We start from the raw sequence: 15,801 nt of genomic DNA, 5'->3' as shown, positions 1-15,801 counted from the left end.
AATTTGAAGAAATTGTTCTGGAAATGAATTTCTATAGGTTGGCATCTCGAAAGAAGGTATCGTCGGATGAGGTCGGTGTAGAAGCACATTAGAGCCCTGACCTCACCCCCTTAAATCATGGGATGAACAAAAGAGGAGATTCTGAGTCTGGCCCTCTGTTCAATATCAATTTGGAACTCAACCACGATTCATTCAGAAGAGATGCTGATCAGATTGTAAATATGTCGTTTGTTTTTTTTACGGATAGAAGTATAGAAACCGAAATTAATGTAATGTGAGTAATGAGTGTTTTGCTTTGACTGCCAAACTGTTTGAGTTCACAGCCGCTGCTGTAAAACTCATGAATAGAATTATCCCTTCGGCAAAGGCTACAAACTGGCTACAAATAGACATGACGAAGAGCTGCCAAAAGCTACGCAGTCCCCATCGTTTCACCAGGAGAATTGTATTTGGTTGGTTGAAAACGCAATTGCAGTATAACAATAAAAAGAGCAGTGTATAATGACAGTGAGACATCAACTTGGGTTTGGCCAATAGGTGCCAGCACGTACTCAGGTTGCTTGAAGGAAAGCATTTTCAAAAAGCAGTCCTCGGCAACACAAACTAAGACCTACGAGACGCCGGGCCAGGTAGCTGCTCACGCCAACACACCAACAAAGGCAGAGGCTCTTGTGACTTTCAATGACTGCACCCCTGCCTTAATGGACCAGACTGTCAGGCTTACAAGCTGTTTTGACACGGACTCGAATACCTGACTCGCACTTGACCAGAGGGTTTGGGTTCAGAGCCGTGCTCACGGGGAGGAAGGACTGCTGTGGTCTGTGTTTGGCAGCTTGCGTCCCGCTGAGACAAGAGTGGAGATTTTCTGCCTGGCTGAGAGGGAATGACGACCGCATGAGGCTCGCTGGACGCGAGACAGATGTCAGTCATCATCGCCTATCGCCACACTCTCACTCCAAGGCTGTCTCGGTGTCTCTTTGTCTCTTTGTCTCTGTTTGATAGACTGTTGTCTTTCTATGACCTTGATGCGGTTTGTCGATAAAGACGATAAATGCATAACGCTTGCAAAGTGCCCGGATCTGATTTTCGTAGGTTTGTGACTTAGAAAATCAACACATTATTCGAGTACCTGCCCGCTTCGTGGTTGGTAAACATCCACTCAACCCAGCGGAACGGCAACACAGCATTTCAGGCCGGGTTTAATAGTAGCGAGTCTCAGCCGCTGCCGAGCCATATACATTTTTTCATTTTCTTCGGACATTCCGGTTTCTTGCCACATGCCAAAAAACATGCGTGGTAGGTTGATTGAAGACTCTAAATTGCCCGTAGGTGTGAATGTGAGTGCGAATGGTTGTTTGTTTCTATGTGCCCTCCGATTGGCTGGCAACCAGTTCAGGGTTGTTCCCCGCCTCCCGCCCGAAGATAGCTGGGATAGGCTCCAACCACGCCCGCGACCCTAGTGAGGAGAAGCGGTACAGAAAATGAAAAATTTGTCTTTTTTTTTTTTTTTTTTTTTGCCATCCTTTTCCATGAAAGCCTATCTCCAAAATCCCATGATGCATTGGAAACTGCAGTGTATAATCACTTTAAAGTATTTTGCTGTGTGGTAGGTGGTAAATAACTGTAACATTTAGAGGAATGTCTAATAGTATGTGACTTCTATCATGTTTTAGTTTAAAATGTTTAAAAAATGTAAAGGTTTAAAAACATTTTGATTTATCATGTTAAGAAGTGTCAGCTACGATTCACCGGCGAGCCGGACGTAGTCCTCAAAAGCCATAGGTTCCCGTTCCGTATTTTTTCATACGTGGGCATTCTCTTTGTGTCATTTCAGTTTAATACTTCTAAGTCATTGATTAAGTCATTGATTAAAAAAAAAAAAGAAGTAACAAAACAACGATAAGTGGTTTCACTTATCGTTGTTTTACCATTGACCATTGACAAATTGTCTGTCAATGGTATTGATGAATGCACAACAATGTTGAGTCCAAGTCAAAATATCATTTGCAGCTTTGACTGTCTATTTTGTAAGGTGATCTTTACAAACAACACGTGTACATGCCGGCATTTTTCTTGAATAATGGAGAACTGTAGGGAAAGACCTTGTGCTGCTGTTTCTCTTATGTCTTACAGGTAGATGGAAGATCACAATAAAAGTAATGCGCTCTTGTTAAGTGTCCCCACAGAGCTCATAAATGTTTGTGGGGATGCTTTTGTTGACCTCTTCCATTGGAACTGGGGAATGGCTCAGGCTTCCTCAGTGGTATCCCTCGACCGCACCCCCACCCCGGCCTTGCATGCTACAGATAGACTTCGAGAGAGGAATTAAAATGTAGACCAAGACGTTATGTAACAGCGCATCGCTGTTTATTTCATGTATGTAATAGCTACAGAAACTACAGGACACATATTTTTCCACTGTATACTTTATGTATAAATACTTGCTACTGGATACTGTTTCTGTGTTTCAGAAAAGCAAATTGTGCAGCAGGCCTACTGCTGACTCGGTGCATAACACCCAATACGCAAAGGACACAAAAACGTGTCACTTTCCACCATTGCTGTAGGGTAAATAACTTAGTTATGCATTACTGCCATCTACTGGTTGATTAAAAAAAAACATTACAATAAAAAAACAACCTGTCGGTTGTCCACCTCTGGGACTTTGTGCCCTTTCTGATGTGGGAAACGTGTTGCCAGTGATTCATATTTAGTCTTTCGCTAACTTGGCTGCTTCAGCAATAAAAGTTGTATACATTATGTATTGAAAATCATTGCTAACCAAGCATGCAGATTTGGGAAACAATGAAGATAATAATAACAATAATTTTCATGAAAGGATTTTTTTTTTTCATATTACAATATTATTGTGAATACCCAATATTTGTGCACTTTTCAAGGTATTGTGCATAATCCTGCTAACTAATGACAAACAACACCAAAGACGTTTTAAATGATGTGAAGGGCTCTGACTGAGGACATTTTCCATCGCATGTACCTTTTCAATTCCTTTTACGGTAAAACACCTGGCCACCGGTTGTTTAGTTACAACTAAAATCACAAGCTGATTCAACTTAATCTGATCACGTCACCCTACCGCTTTTGTATCTGCAGTTTAAAGCTCTTGAGCGCCTTGCTTATGTCTTAAATACAGGTATCAAATAATGGCTGCAGCTGGCGTATGGCTGTGTGTGCAGTGCAATAACTCATAAATATTGCGTTATCACAGAAAGCAAAAAGCACAAATGGGTTAGCCAAAGAGTATCTGTTTCAAAAGTACTGGCCACATGCAGTGCCAAACTGTAAGAAAACACGAGCTGACTGGCGGCTTGGGAATAATCACGCACTTAAAAGCAACAGGTTGATACACTGTATCCGCTGTCACAACAATTCACCTGCCGCCATCATTCAGCGCCACCATTCACGGCCTCGCCATGGGCAATTTTTTCCTGCCAGAGCAAATGGACACGTCACCGCTTACTGTGCTGCATTGATCGAACCTCAGGTGCAAAGTGGAGACACCCGCTGAACACCTTACCTAACACTTTTTTTTTGAAAGGCACTTTTTCTAAATCAGACACTGTTGCTTCAACAACGTGACGCTCTTTGCCTCTTTCGAGCTCAGAGTGGGTAAACACAAGCCTGAAAGCTGCCACCGACTCCTTTAGAAAACACAACAAAACGAGCTTTAACTGTAGCTCGATGCCTTTCAGTGCCATGCAAACACAGAGCTAATGTGATCCGGGCTAACCCCGGTGCCCACTGTGGTCACACAAGTGTGGTCTGCTGACAGCTCCTGTTAGGACTCCATTGTGTGGACATGGCCAAAGAAGACAAGCGAGGAGCTAGTTCAAGCACAAAGAGGACATAGGTACACGTTTTTCTCAGTCTCATCCCAGCTGTTCCTTCTTTTAGACGCTGCCCTGTCAATCAACCTCAATGAATGGAGAACCCCAACAGCTCCAAGTACTGCAGTAGTCCAGCGACAGGGGCTCAGTACACCCCTGAACCACTAAGGACAGGTGCAGGCCAAGATATGAGCGGCTCATAATGGTGCTGACAGACAAGTTGCTCTCAGAGTCTCTGGATGGAGTTCTCGGGCTTCCTTAAACGCTCCGGCCGCACTTTAATGCTCACGGTCATTTGTCACAGACTAACTGCTGGAGCAAAGGTGCTGTTGTGCCTTGTCAGTTTGCACATGTTCAAAGCAAAGGAAATAAAACACACAAGCAGAGTGGATGTATCTGTTTTCATGAATGGATTCTCCAAACCTTAACTCTGCTTTTGCGGGAAATCGTGTTCGTTACGTTACCAGTAATAAACACTATAAATCGTTGTGTATAACATCGTTACACTTTTAGTTGGATAAGCTCAACAAAAGACATTTCATAACTTGTCATTCTTCTCTGTAACAAAGCTAAATGTTTGCACATTCACATTAAAATGCTCATAGGCTACTGACAATGGTGTTGATGTGCCAAAACATTCACTATTCCGTTGTTTCTGGAATTTACGCTTCATTTCATTGGACAATATTCTCAACAGTCCTCATCCTAACCGTATTGTTGTAGTGTTTTTCTTTCTTTTCTTTTCTTTTCTTTTCTTTTCTTCTCTCTATGGCCCTTGTAAGATTCAATAATAACACCACCTCAATGCTATTAGGTGTCCAGTCAGATTGCGCTGATGGCCTCCCAATTCTAATTGCAGCCCATGGGGCACATATTTGAGGGATTATCATGAGTGAAATCAACGGGGGGGAAAAAAAAAAAAAACATCTCGCATGATAGGGATCACAGGGAGGATTCGCATGAAATTCCTTTTTGCAATTCAATTTTGGTTTAACTCTGCTGTCGGCAGCCAGATCGGCATTGCAAATAAGAATCTGTTTGCAATTGCCTTACCTGGATAAATAAAGGTTAAATCAAATAAATCATTATTTTCTTATCAGGACCTTTTTTAACTTTTACAGAGATTTTTGAAAATTCAAAACCACATTCGTGGGAAAATAAACGAAAACTGAACACATTCACATACACGAATGGGTATGAGCTTTCCAACAAGCAGAGACTCACTTGTTATTTGAAATGATCAAACATTTATTTTTAAACAGAGCGTGGAAAATTGCAGCAAATAAGGTTGTGCATCTCAAAACCCAACCTAAATCTTGCCGTAATAAGTCGTACCATATTAAAAAAAGAAAGAGGTCATTGAGGTCACTGAGACAAAGGCCTTTATAAGGAGAGTGGAAGCCCTGTGTGCCAGGGATGACAGATGCAGAGACGCGATTGGCCTGTTCCCGTACGGATGGGATTTGCTGTCAACAAGTCCCAATTAGTCCAATCAGAGTGGAAGGAAACAGCAGAGAAGGGATACTTTGTTCGCGCCGCTGTTTGTGAAGCTGGGGGCAAAAAACAAAACACAATCGGTAGCTCATTCTTCCCGTATCGCATTCTATGGGGGCGAATTAACCCGGTCTTGTTGTAACGTCGCTTTGTTGACACACACACTGGAGCGAGGGTCGCATTGTTTCGGCTTTAAATGTTGCTGCTGATGTAAATACTGCCGTCTGCTTTGCTTTTGTGCTTGTGAATGGTAGTCTATGAGTGGCACTACTTCCTGACACAAATGTGTCATCAAGAGGCTTTCAAATTGTGAACAAACACTGCCATGATCTAAGCACGGACGGTGCAGTTCGCATGAAAGTCAATGTGAGAAAATTCAAGCGAGGGTACCCTTGAGGAAGTATGCAGTCCAGAGAACGGATGCTGAGCCTTTTTTGGATAACAAACATGGCATAAAATTGCGTGAAATATTTTGACGGACTGAAGGGAACAAACAACTGAAGTTGCTATGAATGGAAAAAAAAAAAACCCAGAAAAACACTAGTTGCAAATGATGCATAATATTACCTGACTGAAGAAAGAAAAAAAACCTGTGGATGAGAATTAGATGGACAGCATTTCAATATAATCATCCTTGTCATTAAATAGATGGGAAATATATTATCTCTACTCATTAAAGGCAAATAACTATATGGTGACCTTGACCAGCCTACTTATCAGCAGGGACTGAACGAGTGACAGGACATTGATCCTTGACCCAAGGAAGTCACGTTGCTGGAAAGGGACTGAAGGTCCGATTCATGCTGAGAATATCAGCAGAGTCGTGATAGCTGGGATGGCAGAGGTGAAGACGGACAGCTAATTGGGAAGGCGGAGCAGAGATGTCCTTTGTCTCTCGATCTCCTCTTCTATAGTATATGCAAGCTGTCTTTCTGTCAGAATATTCTGTATAATTCAACTCAGTTTAACAGTTACTGTCCAAAATACATTATTAAAAGAAGTTTAAAGTTAGCAAAACTCATGGCTATTCCATTGTAGTGCAGACAAACATATTTCAGCACTTGTATGCTAAGTATACAGGTTATGCTGTGAAGTTTTCCCTTCTCTCGTTTTTTTTTTTTTTTTTGGTGTGAAATAAAGGAAATCCGACGATATTGTATATGTAGCAGATTTCCAATCAGGTAGCAATGTGTGGCAGACAGTGGGTGATAATCAAAGGGCTCAAACCCAGGAGAGTAAAGCATATTATCAATCAATTCTGTTTGCTATACTAATTGGCCTGAGGCAGATGAGCTTCATCTATGTGTTCAATCGTTAGTTTTACGTAGATGACCGTGGCCAAATAAAAGTTTATTTCAGTTCAGATTTGCGCTGAAAAGGGTATTGGTAAGCCTTAGGTGGGGGTAACAGCTCCCTGTCAGCCAATTTGTTTGAATATTCTGGCAGAACACAAATTTCTCCGCTTGCTACGGTGCTGAGCAATCAACCATTATCTAAATTTTGAAAGGACTTTCTTTTTCGGTAAAATGGTGTACAATGGTGTACAATGTCTAGTAATATCACCACAAAAACCTCCTTTTTCATACACGGATGTTTTTCGGAGAAAATGGTAGAATTTATTGAAATGTATGAGAAATATAACAAAACAAAACAAAAACAAAAACTCAAATGAAGATTGTTTATCACTCCTCCATAGTATTCATACGGTCAACTCAAAAGAAATATTTTAAATAATTGACAGAATTTATCCACTCACTGGAGAATTTGTATACCTTCGTGAACAAACGTGACTCAACACAAGGTCTCTATCAAAAATTACAGCATGTCTTTGGAATATAAATATGCAGTTGTCATTGACAATGTCGGAGATACTCAAGCAACTATTAGAGAGCCCTTGTAATGTGACACTGTGCAGTTCTACGCCCCTTCAAAATGCAACCACAACAATAAGCATATACGTAAAAGATTACCTCTGTCAAGAATGCGCATTATCTTTGTAAACCTTTGTTGCAGCTTTTGCCTGTGTATGTGTAACCAACTGTTGAATTCATGTACAGTAGACGCATACATCATAAATACGTTTTGTTGAAACCAACATGGCAGAGTGTAATAGTCTAAAATAAACAGTAATACATTGTTATGTAGTGCCAGTCGCTGGTTGCAGTCAAGTATCTGAATGTAAGTAGATCCCGTGTGCTTGGGGTTAATAGTCACATCTAAGCATCTCAAGGTTGGTACGTCTTAAAGCCGACACTCAGGAATCTCTTTAAGATCAAAGCATGGAGATCAAACATGCTGCATCCACACAAGGTAGACAGTCATCTCAATCACTTACTGTCAGACTACCGGGTCTATAAAAGCAGCTGAGCACTGTCCCGGTTGCAAACAGACCTCAAAAGAGTCTGCGCACTGTAAGGCTGGACGACGTGGCCCCATGGGGCCCCTCTACTGCACGTTCTCTTGATCGGTTGTGGGGTTCTATAACAGTTGCCTACCCCAAATTCAGGGTCAAAAGCCTATCTAGGATTTAGATTAGGACAAAGCATTATTATTATGAGTGTCTTAGACTATTACCAAAGTTAAGCTTATCTCCCTTTATAAGTATAATGCATCTTTTGTCATTATCCAAACACACGGTCTTACATAAACAGGAACAACTATTTAAAGGCCCGTGGAGAGTTCTCCGGGAGGTGGTATTCTGGGAACACAAGGGACCAAATAGTATATCATATATATGGGGTATGCGATTGATGTGTTTATTTTGCTGGTCGAACACATTTTTTAGAAACCAGTGACCAGGCCACGAACGAATGACGGTCCGAAACATGTCTGGCTTCAAATTAAAAAGTGACTTTGATTTGGTTTCTTTTAAACACCATGTTTCAGCAAATAGTGGCTTGGGAATTGATTTACTCAACTGCAGATGGAGGAGACATCTTTTAGTATGGGGCTCTTATTTGTACAAATGCATTTTCACAATGAAATTAAACAATTTTACCACTACAATTCATTTCAAATGAAACTGAATTAATTGCAAATGGTGTAGCGGTCATCTCGTCTTAGTCCACTCACAATAACATTCACACTAACAGTCACGGTGTGACTGTTAGTGTGAATGGTCGTCTGTCTCTACGTGTGTCCTGTGATGGACTGACGACCAGTCCAACGTGTAGTCTGCCTTTTGCCAAAAGTTGGTTTCCATTTCCCATGACCCCGAACAGGGTGATTGTTTTAGAAAAACTATGGATGAACCAGATTTTAAAAGAAAATTAAAAGCACTATCATGGATGGAAATGGAGCAAAACGTCAAGAACAGAAGCTGGGTTTGGTGTGTTGCTCCCTTAAAAATAAAGAAGGGCAAATAACAATGAGAAGTGACTCTATTATAATGCTAATTTCTGCTAGAGAAACTTCATCCACATTATGACAATTATCTTTAACACTGCAGAGGGAACTTGCTTACAATATGCAGACTATACACATAAACTAATCTGAGAAACTGATTACATTCATGCTTCAGTTTCCCTGTTTTGGTTGGCAACAGCAATAAACAATTGAATGTTTGTGTCTCAACAACAATAGTGTCAATGAACTACGATGATTGCAATAACACGATGTTTCCTCAATGGAAAAGGGAGGCATCAATTTGAGGGAGGTGTTTATTCTTCTTAGTTGGATGACACACAGCAGCTAATTGGGGCATGGCATCTATTAATCAAAATGAACAATAAATAATTTTTCATTTTGATTGTGGCATCGGAAATTTGATCTTGGGAATTACACAAAGAAAAGGAAAAAAAAGAAACACTCAACAGCATACTTAACACATTCAATGCCATTGACGGCTTTAGAAGTCAAATATCCATGTTAACTGGGAAGGCTGGCAGTGAATGAATTAAACACATTGACTGCCAACATTTATTTAAAAAAAATAATCAATTCCCAACAAATATTTTTCCAAAACAAAAACCGTAAGAAATATATGAAGAGCACTAATTGGTGAATAAGGCTCAGTAATATTAAATATACTACAGTATACGGAAACCTTAGGTGTTGTACATCAACTACTCAGTTGACAAGTGGTTCCTCCTTAGGGACATTAACTCATGGAACAAACACAACTACCTGCCAGTCAAACTTAATTCAAGGGAGGAACCTACCTGGCCTGAAGAATGTGGAGCTGCCAGGTTTTGGCATACCTGTCCACTCGCGACAGAAATAAAGTGAACGTCTGCGGGCTGAGACGTCCTGACACAGGACACCCGCAAGCTTTATGTTCACCCCACTTTTGTGGAAATGTGTGTGTGAGAACTTGATGTCTTCTTTTGTGTGTCTGCCACAAATGAAATATACATCTTTCCATTTTTAATAAGTCCCTGAATGCCATTAAAGCAGCAACACTTGTGTTTTTCTTTCGGCAACATTCGCTTCACACTGACAGGTCCTCTGTTAACTAGCCAGTCGGCCATAGTGTGCACTGTCAGGTTTATTGCAACACTCACAAATGCATTCCTACCTAAACACGCACAACGTGCACGCACGTGCACACACAGAAACAAACACACACACAGATTCCCGGCTTATGAAATTTCAAAGAACAAGTAAACTTTATTAGTTCAAATACTTTACAATAGGAAAGAAAGTTCAGTTTTTATGTGTATTTATTTAACTCAGAATGTGACTGTGTATATTTGTTTGGAGTTCTACAATTCCATCTGAATTGTGTGGAGTTACACAATAGGAATAGACAGACACACTTGAATGAATACTTCCAATACACAAGCATATGACTACGAAAGCAACTGCAAACTTTGAAGCATTCCATCACCCTGCCTTTCCTGCTCTTTTACACAAACAGTTCTGTGGTTGGGTCTCAGCTATACTTTCTAAATGAATAAGGTCCCTCGGGGGCTCTAGTCTTAATTTATGGTCAAACCCCAAAAAAATGAGACAAGGACTTATGGCCTGTGAACTGTTTGTGTGAGCTGCCCTGTAAAAAGGATCACATTGTCAGCTTCAGCAGTGTGTGAATTAGAAAGGGAAAAAAAAGTATAAAGTGAGTGTGTTTGTGTACGTCTGTGTGTGCGCACGTTTGTTGGGGCATGTGTGTGTGTGTGTGTGTGTGTTTGCTGGGGGAGTGGGGGTTGGGGGTGGAAGCGTCGTGGCAATGCATTGCCATATGGAGGAGAAATACCCAAATTAATTCCGCAATTCTCTGCAGCAGCAGCCAAGAACGAGAGCAGCTGTACTGAGGGATCATTTGTGCCCAATCTCCCACATCAAATGAGACAGTTACAATCTAGGTTGTCTTGGTTAAATACACTCACTGAATGGCACGACAGACGTTATGAGCAAGAAATACTAATTTTACATTTACGTTAGCATGACTAACTTGCTGAACTGTCTTTCTCCTTTTCATAAAGCCTCATTTGTGAATCTATTGCAACATCTGTAGTCACCACTAAGTGAGGTAATTTAACACCTCCCATGAAAAATGGCCAATGTCTCACAATGGCCTTCAGCTTGTTTCCCAGGCTCTTTTTAGATGTGTTATATCCATTGGCATTGATCATAATGCCAAGGTCACGGCTTCTCGATGACTTTTCCACTATTCGAACTCATTAAAGCTCATTAGACGTCAGCTGCTTGTCTTGTTTCCCCTCCTACACACTCTCATAGACAATTATACACATAACCTGGACAGATGGACAGTCACACATGCCCACACAAACACACTTGTTCTATACACAAACACAAGCGCAGTCGCCACTGCGATTCCTGTGATACAAACCCGTAGCATGGCAAATGGCAAATGGTAGTGGGAGAGAGTGCTTCGAAAAGGGTGTTTGGTAAACGGAGAAGGCTGGGAGTCAGGGAGTGGAGTGGGCGAGGGCAGCAGGTGTTTCATTTTCAGCTCCCACTGGGTGCATTCCTCTATTTTAAACCACAGGCCAAGGTAGCACGGCTGTCTGGAAACAAGTTTATCAACAGCTCGTGACACCCGGGCTGCGTCGTACGGTTGAACTTTGAGCGATGGGAAGTGCTGGGAGTCCAATTCTCCATAACAGATGAGCTGTTCTGCTCTGGCATCATCTGTTATTATATTATTAATATAAGAACGTTGGGAACTTCTGTAGCACTCTGCAACCTATCCCAGTTGACTTGGATACATCAGCCCTGTGATTGATGGGTGATCAGTAACACGAACATTCAAATACACACCTATGGGCAATTTAGGGTCTTCCATTTAAATCACCCTTTCTACATGATTCCTGGCGAGTTTTGTGTTACCCCAGTGCGTTTGCCACTAGTGGAAGCATGAGGCGGTATGTGTAACCACAGATGTTGCTCAGGTAGTTTCTCAGTTCATCACATTAGGAACATGCAAGACCAGCATACTATAGTTATAATATCACAGACGTTAGACCAATCTGGGATTTCATTAACCCATTTGATTTTGGGAATACATCTTCCTGAATCTCGTCTTCAGTCAGATAAAGTTTTACATCTTATATATTTTGAAAACAATTTGGCTTTCCTACCATCATCTACTCTAAATTGTTGAATTACTCTGAGTGTAGAACTACAAAGACCATTTTGACACGAAGAAAATGTTGATATGACAGCTTCATGGGTCAATGGTATGGTTGTCCTTCCCTGCTGGCTGCCATGTGCTGAAGTGTAACAGCCAGGAACGCGATGCTGAGCAGAGGGAGATGACTTTTGGGAGGGGAATGGGATTTTACAGTCCATTAAAGTGCAAGATAATAAAGGTGGGAGGTAATACAACTGTTGCAGCATGGGCTGCAGTCCTAAAGCCAAGAAAAATTCCAGTTGAGATTTACAATGCTCGGCATGGTGGATGACTGGTTAGTACATCTGCCTCACAGTTCTGGGGACCGGGGTTCAAATCCCGGCCCCGCCTGTGTGGAGTTTGCATGTTCTCCCCGTGCCTGGGTGGGTTTTCTCCGGGCACTCCGGTTTCCTCCCACGTCCCAAAACCATGCGTGGTGGGTTGATTGATGATCTCTAAATTGCCCGTAGTTGTTTGTTTGTATGCGCCCTGCGATTGGCTGGCAACCAGTTCAGGGTGTACCCCGCCTCCTGCCCGATGATAGCTGGGATAGGCTCCAGTGCATACGCGGCCCTGAGGAGAAGCAGCTCAGAAAATGGATGGATGGATTCCAACGCAATCGTAAAAAAAAATCAAATTAAATACTGTAAATATAGGGCCTGGTTTACTAAGATTCGAAATTGCAGGCGAGAAATTGAGTGTTCCCTCTAACACCATGGTTCTTAAAGCTTTTACACCAAGTATCATTTCAAAAAAATATTTACAGGTAGCTCTCCACAGTACCACCATAATGGTCAACATTAAAATACAGTCAAATAAATACATAGGCCGAGGTTTTAGTCCTAAAAAGCACAATTACTGTACTAAAGTTAGTACTATTGAACTGTAGTTATATTTTTTTTACTGTACTTGAAAAGTAAAAAATGTACTGTACATGAAAAGTAAAAAAAATAAAAAGTACTGTACTGTATTTGAAAAAAAGTCGAAATAAGTTATTCCATAGCTACAAGCGTCATTCTAATACTTTTGAAATGTTTATTGTATTTAATTATTTTTATTGTATTGAATTATTTCAAGTACAGAGACAGGTCGTCAAGGCGTCTACTAAGACTGCGAACATTGCAGTCTTCGTAAATATATTGCATGCTCTGCACTCACCCTAACCGATTGTGCATTCAACCTACCACGCATGTTTTTTGGGATGTGGGAAGAAACCGGAATGTCCGGAGAAAACCCACGCAGGCACGGGGAGAACAGGTAAACTCCACACAGGCAGGGCCGGGATTTGAACCCCGGTCCCCAGAACTGTGAGGCAGATGGAGCACCCTGAAAACTGCTCTGGGAGAGGCCACCATCAATTTTCACCATACAATGAAATGACCCACGTACAGTAGATGCAAAGAAATGCAAAGTTAAAAGGAATTGTGTCCTAGGTGATATGGCATGACTCCTTCTTGTGACTGGCAATCAACCATTGCAATTTGTGTCAAGTTTGATTAAACACATATTGCATGCTAAATTAATCAATTTGCATATACTCTTGCCAAAACGCGCAAAATGAACTGTGTGGCAAATTTGCGTTTGGCAGATGCATTTTTATCATCCAAAAAGGCACTCCATCATTTTTATTTTATATGAACCTAAAAATGTGAAAATGTACATGTTACCAATACATTCAAATATTATTTAGGTACATTTCTATGAACTGGTTTGGTTTAAATAAGTTTCCTGCTTCCCTGTCGGAACAACATTGGTTGCTTCCTCATCTCACTGAGTGCTGAAGATGATCAGTCATAAAAATATGACTATAAAAATATTTGCTCTGTCAGATTTTAGACATTAAGTCTTTGAATTAGAATTATTGCGGGTACAGAATGCTCACATTGTTGTTAAAGTAAGTAGATTGGAAATGTGACCCAAAAATTTGCATTCAAAACCCACAGCAACTTAACATGTGCAATATTCAGTAATTCGTCCATATTGCGCACATATGGTGTGCTTGTAGTCAATCCCTTCACACTTGTGGCGGCTCTACACTTAACGCTGACTGAAAGAACAGTATGCTGTAACAGTTTGATCAACTTGAAGATGGAGAGAGTCAGCATCATCCTTGAAGATCCTTTCAGCATAATCAGAATCAGAATCATAATTCAGCACAACATAATGATTTCAATGCCACCGATTTCCTTTCCGATCATATACTAAGTAAAATTCTAGCTGGTATCTGCCATAGAGATCCAATACCGATGAGTGCAATACACTTGTGTCTGGTAAATCAATAAAAAGAGTATTTCAACTCATAGCTTCATTAAGAATACGTACAGCGTTATTTATTTGTTTAACTCTTTATTTATTTATCTATTGATCTATGGCGGTATGGTGAGTGACTGGTTAGCACATCCGCCTCATAGTTCTGAGGACACGGGTTCAAATCCGGCCTTGCCTGTGTGGCGTTTGCATGTTCTCCCCGTGCCTGTGTGGGTTTTCTCCGGGTACTCCTGTTTCCTCCAACATCCCAAAAACATGCACAGAGGTTAATTGAAGAATCTAAATTGCCTGTAGGTATGAATGTGAGTGTGAATGGTTATTTGTTCATACATGCCCTGGGATTGGCTGGCAACCAGTTTAGGGTGTACCCCGCCTCCTGCCCGCAGTTAGCTGGGATAGGCTCCAGCATACACCCGTGACCCTAGTGAGGATAAGCGGTGTACAGAATGGGGTTAGAGCGTCTGCCTCACAGTTCTGAGGTCCGGGGTTCAATCCCCGACCCCGCCTGTGTGGAGTTTGCATGTTCTCCCCGTTCCTCCCACATCCCTAAAACATGCATGGTAGGTTAACTGAAGACTTTAAATTGCCCGTCGGTGTGAATTTGAGTGCGAATGGTTATTTGTTTATATGTGCAGGGTGTACCCCGCCTCCTGCCCGATGATAGCAGCTATCATCATTTTAACCCACAATCATCATAGTAAATTGAATACGCTACAAAATCTATATATTTAATGTTCGAACTGATGAATGTCATTGTATTTCTTTTGCACGTAGACTCTCATTTTAAATTTGATGCCTGCAACACATTCCAAAAAAGCTGGGAGGGGGGCAACAAAAGACAAAAAAATGCTACTTACTGTGTAGTATGGCATGGCGTTGCGCATATACATTATACACTTACCCAAGTGAAAGCAAAAGTAGTTCTCTGGTATACTGTACATTACCACTCAAATGACTGAAGCATCAAATGTATTTTTACTTGTATTTGAGCATTAATTTTAGAGAATAAAGACCTGGTATCGGAAGTATCTGCAGTATATTTCAGTATTGATCCGCACATCACGACAAAAACAAAATGCGACTCAATAGAGATGCTCGATCACATTTACACACTGGCATTCGGTCTAAAGCTGTTGTTGTTACCATGATGAGTATTGAATCATTACTTTCATTTCCCCATTGCCTTGTTTGCAGGGGGGAACCAAAGTCTCGAGCATCGATTCCACCAAAGAAATCTAATCATCTTCACCGTTATAATCTGCCCTTGATGGCAAGTGGCAAGAGGTTTGTTGTGTAAGAGCTGGAGCAATATTACCTTGTCTGTTTGTGTGCTAAAATAGTTGTACAGATTAATATCACCTGTGTACAACCTTAGCCTTGTACATATCTATTCCATTATCCCCACCCTTTACTGTGGAGTATTAGATATGGTCAGAGGTTATAATGGCCCTGTCATGGTAGGCGAGATTACTGAAGACTGTTTCTGGGGATGAGAGGCTTTGGGGATTCCACTTTCCTTCTTCACATGTTCGTTAAGCCTGTTTAACCTCAACCAAGCACACCACTGCCAGGCACCTGAAGTTGTGAGTTATCATTTTTAGTGTGATCCTACTGTAA

The sequence above is a fragment of the Phycodurus eques genome, chromosome 3 (genome assembly GCF_024500275.1).
Source record: "Phycodurus eques isolate BA_2022a chromosome 3, UOR_Pequ_1.1, whole genome shotgun sequence".
In the NCBI taxonomy this organism is placed as follows: domain Eukaryota; kingdom Metazoa; phylum Chordata; class Actinopteri; order Syngnathiformes; family Syngnathidae; genus Phycodurus; species Phycodurus eques.
Note: the sequence above shows the minus strand (reverse complement) of the source record.